We start from the raw sequence: 8661 nt of genomic DNA on the forward strand, positions 1-8661 counted from the left end.
TCAGCTGTTTCTCCAGTTAATGCTTTCCCTGCTCAGCCATTCAATTTAGGTGGACACCCTAAACGGCTGCCAAGACTGCTACCTAGACAGTGATGCACTGTTTTGTAGGTATCAGGTACCTGATACCAGGTATCAGAATAAAGGGAGCTGAACACAAATGCAGTGCACACTTCTGAGATGTTTTACTTGTAGCAAAAATTTGAAAACCATGTGTCATTTTGATTTTTATATCACAATTTTGCACAACTTTGTGATGGTCTATCACATAAAAGATTAATTAAATAAATTGGGGTTTATGGTGGTAACGTGATAAAATGTGAAAAAGGTCAAGGGCACTCCTTGTTATTTAAGCTCTTTTTTCCAATCATTGTTTTGATTAGTTACATTTTGACTACATAAATATGAGTAAAAGCACAAAGTTGGTCTTTCCAATTATAGTGTAAATGTATTTAGAGCACAGGACAACTTCTTAGCTATTATTTTGTACCTAGCAGATGTTGAGATCAACCTCAAAGATTACATTTAACGTTTTTTTGTTTTTAGACCGAAAAGCATCACTTTTAAATAGATCTGCCCCTTTACTGGATGTGCTTCTGATGTAGAAAACACTGAAACTCTGTTTTCTAAGAAGACTGTTCTCTTTACCTCAGGTCATAGTTACCATTTTTCTCACCAAGCTCATTTCCTATATCTTTAGCTCTGCCGCTAACCTCAATACTTAGACTACCTCAGGAAAAAGAAAAACGCACACACCCATCCGGGCCACAAAACCACAAACCTGCTTGGTTCATATGAAAAGCTAAATAACAAAGTGCGAGCCTGCAGTCAGAAGTAACAAAACCCCCTGTCAATAATCATGAAAAACAATGCTTTCTGCTCACCAATCAAAGACAATAACCTCCCTGTGCTTACATGAACGCCTAGATACTGCTCAAAATAGAGTTATTATATATAGTGGTTTTAAATGGTACAGACAAACAAGAGTGCAGGCACACAGATCTTAGAAGTTAAGCTTTTTTAGTCATTTGTATTCCCAGTAATTTCTCGTGTCTTTTTAAGCATGGAAATTATTTCAATCTGCAGAATAGTATCTGTTTTCATCCTTGGGGATTAGGTTATGGTTTGCATCTGTGTTATGTTTTCACCATTTTCTTGTCTATTTTTGTCATTCCATATGCAGTGTTTATTATTACTTTTTACAGTATATGTTGCCTTGTGAGTTCTTTCCTCTGTGCTTAGGTTTCAAGTTTATTTCCTCATGTTCTGCTCTACTCTTGCTAATTAGTCTTCTTCCCTCAGCGCCTCTGGCTTCTCACTGCCTTAGCTGTTCCACATCGTTTCCTAATTCTTCTGTTATTCTTTTCACTTCTAGCCTTGCCTGCCCGTTGCTCTGCCCATGTTCCATCTCCTGATCTTCTTGTGCGACACCACCTATAAGTTTTGTTTTTTGTTTAATAAATCCTTCAACTCATTCTGCAGCTTAAGAATTCCTGTTCGCACTTTGGTCTTGCACTACAACCAACCAAACCTGACCATTATCAATATGATGTCCATGTACAGGTGCATCTGAATAAATTAGAATTTAATTGAAATGTTTGTTTATTTCAGTAATTTAATTTAGTAAGGGAACCTATATAATATTATATAGACTCAATACACACCAAGAGTAATAATTTGTGGATTGGATGGACCCAAAAAGGTAAAAATCATGTAGAGAAGGAATTATTAAGCTAACCAGAAGACAGGAACTTAGAGACCGATAACATAAGTGAACCAGAAACAGCCGGAGTATATGGAGAACAAAAGAAGAATCCACCAAGGAGTGAATCAAAACACAGAACTTAAGTACAGAGAAGGGAAACTGGTGAGTGTAATTTTTTCAATAAAATACAGCTGTGAGGGGGGCTTGACTGGAAGAGCTGGGGGGGGGGGGTGGGGGGGGGGGTGGGGGGGGGAGTACGATAAAAACAGAATTAATGTACAGGACTGAAATGCAAGAATAATCTGAAAATTAAAATTATTAACTAATGCAAAGTCCAAAGAATGATGACAGAGTTTCGTTTTTATGATTACTTTATTCAACAGACTCACGATCCACAAGAAAACAACAACACGACATATAAAAAAGAGAGGAGGGAAAAAAAAAAATTATAAAAGACTTGCATACCAATGTTTCCACAGAGCCGACTGGTATCTTAGTGCACTAAGAGATGGATGTGAAAACATTACAATAAGACTGTCCAATGAGCTGCACAAATGACACAAACATATATATCAGATTTCTCACAAGTGCCTGGAATGTTGACATGTGCATTACAAAACATCTCACTTTGCACTGCTGAACTTGGGTTTCTTGAGCAGAATTCTCAAAGAGTCATTATAAGCAACCTTACGCTTTTGCATACTAGCTTTATTAAACTTACACCACAAAGAGCTGTATACAAGGATGTACAGTAAGCTTTAAACAGGCTTATTTTTACCTCATCAGTGCACATATGGAATTTCCTCCCCAGAATGTTTGCCTGGGCGTACAACATGCGACACTGCCGATAAATGTCATCATCATCACAGAGCTGGTCTGTGATGTAGTGACCCAGATATTTAGTTTTGGAACAAACATTTAACTTTTGCCCTGACAGAAAAAAAATCAGGAAAGCAAAGTTGTTTGTCAGCTTTAGTCCTACAAACTAGTACAACAGTTTTCTTAGCATTAAACTGCACATCAAAACTCAACCCATAATCAGAGCAGATGTTCAGTAACTGCTGAAAATCTGCACTGCTGGGTGAGAGGACAGCCAGGTCATCAGCATACATGAAGTGATTGACCAAAGTATCACCAATCATACATCCAGTTTTACAGAGGTGCATTTCTTTTGACAGGTCATCCATGTACAAGTTAAACAAGGCAGGCGAAAGAAGTCCACCCTGACGCACACCATTACTCACACCAAAGGAAGCAGAGATGTCATTGCCCCATTTTACATGCATTTTCTGGTTAGAGTACCAGTAAACTAAAATTCATGTAATAATATCTGGAACACCTCTCTGTTTTAATTTGTCAAATAACTTAAAGTGGTTGACATGATCAAAGGCCTTAGAGGCATCAATAAACCCAATTAACACCGATTAATCTTTCCTTAGATATGCTCTTGCTGCTTCTTTCAGGCCATAAATACAAAGATCAGTTCTCAACTTGGCTTTAAAACCGAATTGATTATCTGTTGTACTAATATTATATTCTGTTTGTTCCAATGATTATGCCTTACAGCTCATTAAAACCCCCAAATTATATATCTCTGGAAATTAAACATTAATGTAAGACCACTGAAAGTATGCCCATGTACTGCACGGCATATGCATTCAAACCTTAGTTGAGGCTCCTTTAACATCAATGACTGCATCAATGAGTTTTAGAGATTGGGACACCAGAACTGATGGTGAGTGAGCCTTACTGTTGGGGGTTTGCAGGAGTGATTCCAGAGAAGGCAAGTAATGTCACAAAGGCTGAGGTTGACAGGAGTGGCAGCGTGTTACGTTGGTGGCTCTCTGTAGTTTCTTTCGAAACTGATGGTGTTAGATGTTGGAGGGTGGACAGGCAGGGAGGCGCAAAGCAGGAAGTCCGAGGGAGAGCGGTAGAAGGTTTCAATGAGCAGACAGGAAGTTGGAGGAGGCTCTCAGTAGGAGAAGCACAGTTAAGTGCTGTAACCAATGGAGGACTGAGACATGGTACATCAGACAGTACTAATTTAAGTCTGGGTCTGATTCACTCTGGAGACAAAGGTAGAAAACTCAAGTGAGCAACAGAATCAATGCAACAAGAGTTTACAGAGCTAGGTCTGCTGGTCTGATTACTCTGGGCGAGTAAACAATCTGATGCCCATTTCAGGGTTCCAGCAGCTGAAGAATGCTTTCCCTGATGAGCCTTGATGGAAAGCAGCTGTGCAGCTGCTCCTGCCTTTCACACCCTGCAGGTGAGAGAGAGAAAAGGAAAAACACACCATAACACCATACAAACCTACAGGTCCTTCTCAAAAAATTAGCATATTGTGATAAAGTTCATTATTTTCTATAATGTAATGATGAAAATTTAACATTCATATGTTTTAGATTCGTTGCACACTAACTGAAATATTTCAGGTCTTTTATTGTCTTAATACGGATGATTTTGGCATACAGCTCATGAAAACCCAAAATTCCTATCTCACAAAATTAGCATATTTCATCCGACCAATAAAAGAAAAGTGTTTTTAATACAAACAACGTCAACCTTCAAATAATCATGTACAGTTATGCACTCAATACTTGGTCGGGAATCCTTTTGCAGAAATGACTGCTTCAATGCGGCATGGCATGGAGGCAATCAGCCTGTGGCACTGCTGAGGTCTTATGGAGGCCCAGGATGCTTCGATAGCGGCCTTTAGCTCATCCAGAGTGTTGGGTCTTGAGTCTCTCAACGTTCTCTTCACAATATCCCACAGATTCTCTATGGGTTTCAGGTCAGGAGAGTTGGCAGGCCAATTGAGCACAGTGATACCATGGTCAGTAAACCATTTACCAGTGGTTTTGGCACTGTGAGCAGGTGCCAGGTTGTGCTGAAAAATGAAATCTTCATCTCCATAAAGCTTTTCAGCAGATGAAAGCATGAAGTGCTCCAAAATCTCCTGATAGCTAGCTGCATTGACCCTGCCCTTGATAAAACACAGTGGACCAACACCAGCAGCTGACATGGCACCCCAGACCATCACTGACTGTGGGTACTTGACACTGGACTTCTGGCATTTTGGCATTTCCTTCTCCCCAGTCTTCCTTCAGACTCTGGCACCTTGATTTCCGAATGACATGCAGAATTTGCTTTCATCCGAAAAAAGTACTTTGGACCACTGAGCAACAGTCCAGTGCTGCTTCTCTGTAGCCCAGGTCTGGGGAATGCGGCACCTGTAGCCCATTTCCTGCACACGCCTGTGCACGGTGGCTCTGGATGTTTCTACTCCAGACTCAGTCCACTGCTTCCGCAGGTCCCCCAAGGTCTGGAATCGGCCCTTCTCCACAATCTTCCTCAGGGTCCGGTCACCTCTTCTCGTTGTGCAGCGTTTTCTGCCACACTTTTTCCTTCCCACAGACTTCCCACTGAGGTGCCTTGATACAGCACTCTGGGAACAGCCTATTCGTTCAGAAATTTCTTTCTGTGTCTTACCCTCTTGCTTGAGGGTGTCAATAGTGGCCTTCTGGACAGCAGTCAGGTCGGCAGTCTTACCCATGATTGGGGTTTTGAGTGATGAACCAGGCTGGGAGTTTTAAAGGCCTCAGGAATCTTTTGCAGGTGTTTAGAGTTAACTCGTTGATTCAGATGATTAGATTCATAGCTCGTTTAGAGACCCTTTTAATAATATGCTAATTTTGTGAGATAGGAATTTTGGGTTTTCATGAGCTGTATGCCAAAATCATCCGTATTAAGACAATGAAAGACCTGAAATATTTCAGTTAGTGTGCAATGAATCTAAAATATATGAATGTTAAATTTTCATCATTACATTATAGAAAATAATGAACTTTATCACAATATGCTAATTTTTTGAGAAGGACCTGTATGCTCAGCTCCATGACCTGATAGCCATTGGCCAGTGTTTGCTGGCCAATCAACCACAATGATACCATGGTCACAGGTAATGGTACTTTTGGGAATGTCAACAGGTACCATGTTCTTGTAGAAAAATAAATCTACATCTGCAGAAGGTTTGTCAGGAGAGAGAAGCATGTTGGGCTCTTAGGACTTGATAAAACACAGCACACCAACACCAGCAGATTATCACTGACAGTGGACACTTCACACTGGACCTCAATCAACCTAGATTCTGTGCCTCTTCACTCTTCCTTTACACTCTGCCACCTTTTTCTACCAGACTTTTTCCTGCTGTAAAATTTTCCGATATGTTTGACCGTTTTTGGCTTCTGCAGATTATCAAAGACTGTCTGCTGAACAACTGTCAAGTTAACAGTTTTCCCCATGATTGTGTAGGCCATAATGTAGTTACAACATTTCTGTTTAAAAACATTTTTAATGGTCTTATGTAATATTCTAATATTTGGGCAAAATACATTTTTGATGATTATCAGTCATAATCAACAGTACTAAAATTAACAATATAATGTATCACACTGTGTGTAATGAATTGATATAATATACAAGTTTTACTTTTTGGATTGAATAAAGAAATAAATAAACTTTGCGATTATTTTCTCAGTTATTGAGATACCTCTGTATTTGGAGAGAAGCTGCCTGAGTTTATTACAGTATTAGATAGTACCATATTAGGAGGCTCATGATGCTGAAAATGTACTGCTAAATTTAATGCTTTACTTGTATCTGTAATAGAAGCACACAAAGCTCTGATTTTCATATTTCACAATAAGCTACAAGACTCTTCAAAAGTCTATTGACTGCCTTGTTTGATCTAAAAATTGTGGGCTTTTTCTGTACCCAGTTCGAGTGGAAGAAGTTTTTTTTTTTTTTGCCCAGTCCAGAGAAGTGCTTAGAAATCCAGGCAGGGAACAAGCAACTGAACAACTGAGGCGGAGTGGTAGCATTTTTATCAAGAAGGCAGGAAACCCTGTGGTTGCTCAGAGGCCGTTAGTTGTATTTTGACAACAGAAACACACCCACTTCATAGTTGAGATGTGAAACAATTACACAACAGTAAACAGTTTTACACAGACACCCACAAAACTCTGCAGAATCACTCAAAATTCAATAGATAAAACATGGCAAAGAACAAAAACTGATCTCAATTATCTTTTCTATTTCACTTATTCTTTTTCTCTCATTAATTCTTAAGTAGCCAATATTTTAAAGGTTTTCCTGATCAACAATTCTTTGGACTTTCTGCAGATCTTTCAAAGTTTTTTTGGCATTTGCTGCTTCTTTTTCAATTTATGTTCACACTATTGATCTAAAAATGTTGTTTTTTTTTGCTTGCATAGCCAATTATTAAACCTGCTAATGATTTAGAGACATGAAAAAAGTAAGGTGGTAAATTAACTGAATTTATGCAGTACGTTTCTATCATACTGACTACTTAAAGCAGTTTAAACTACAGCCAGATTTACTCAGCTGCATTCATACATCAGCACACATTTACACACCAGTACGCAGATTGGTTGGCAACATGAGCTTCAGTGCCTTGCCTAGAAGCACATCTATATTTGATAGAGGACAAAGCTGGAATCTAACCAACAACTTTTCAATTTCAAGACAACTTCTCTTTTAATTATATCTGCTTCTACATCTTTGACTTCAATCAAATCAAAAGATGTTCATGCTCCCTTTGCCACCCCCTTCCACCTGTGTGTCTCCAGAAGTCAGGTGAAGAGACAATTGGAAAGACTGAACTGGAATAAGGCTGCAGGTCCAGATCGTGTCAGCGCTACAGTCCTGAAGGTCTGTGCAGAGCAGCTCTGTGGGATTCTGCAGCACTTCTTCAACCATAGTCTGGCCCACAAGAAGGTTCCAGTGTTGTGGAAGACCTCCTGTCTTCTTCCGGTACCAAAGAAAACTCATCATTCAGTCCTCAATGACTATGAACCTGTTGTCCTGACATCCCACATCATGAAGGTCCTAGAGAGACTTCTATTGGCCCACCTGAGTAAGCAAACAGTAAACCATCAGGACCCCCTTCAGTTTGCTAATTGTTGTGGAGAAGGAGTTGAAGATCATCATAGAATCCATCATACATCTGCAGTTAACACAATTCAACCTGATTTGCTTTGTTAAAAACTCCAGAAGACTCAGGTGGAGGCCTCAACTATCTCCTGGATCAAAGACTACCTGACAAACAGACCACAGTTTGTGAGACAGAAGAGTTGTGTGTCTAACCACGTAGTCAGCAGCACAGGAGCACCACAGGGGACTGTACTCTCACCATTCCTTTTCACTCTGTACACCTCAGACTTCCAGTACAAGACAGACTCCTGTCATCTGCAGAAATACTCGGATGATTCTGCAGTCGTGGGGCGGAGCAAAAATGGACAAGAAGCTGAGTACAGGGAGCCGGTGGACCGCTTTGTGGCATGGTGTGGAAACAATCATCTCATCTTGAACGTGACTAAAACAAAGGAGATGATTGTAGATTTTAAGAGAAACAGGAATAAGTCAAAAACTATTTCCATTGTGGCAGAAGAAGTGAAGGTGGTGGAGGAGTGTAAATACCTTGATGTTCACCTGGACAACAGACTGGAGTGGAGATTTAACTAAGCCATCTACAAGAAGGGACAGAGGAGACTGTACTTCCCGAGGAAGCTTCGGTCCTTCAGTGTTTCCCGCAAGATGCTGCATATCTTCTATAAGTCTGTTGTGGAAAGTGTGATCTTTTCTGCCATCATCTGCTGGGGAAGCAGCATCAGAGCCAGGTACTTAAAAAAGCTCAACAAGCTGATAAAAAAGGCTGGCTCTGTCCAGAGGACTCCTCTGGAACCTCTGAAGATCATTGTGCAAAGAAGGATTCTTCATAAAATGAAGACCAATGTGGAGAACCCTGAGCATCCTCTTCATGAGACTGTTGCACTACAACAGAGTATCTTCAGTCAGAGGCTTCTTCACATCTGCTGTAAAACTAAAAGGTATTTGTGCAAAATTCATTTGGGGAATTGTTTTGTGAAGATTAAAGC

The sequence above is a fragment of the Girardinichthys multiradiatus genome, chromosome 10, assembly GCF_021462225.1.
Source record: "Girardinichthys multiradiatus isolate DD_20200921_A chromosome 10, DD_fGirMul_XY1, whole genome shotgun sequence".
Taxonomy (NCBI): domain Eukaryota; kingdom Metazoa; phylum Chordata; class Actinopteri; order Cyprinodontiformes; family Goodeidae; genus Girardinichthys; species Girardinichthys multiradiatus.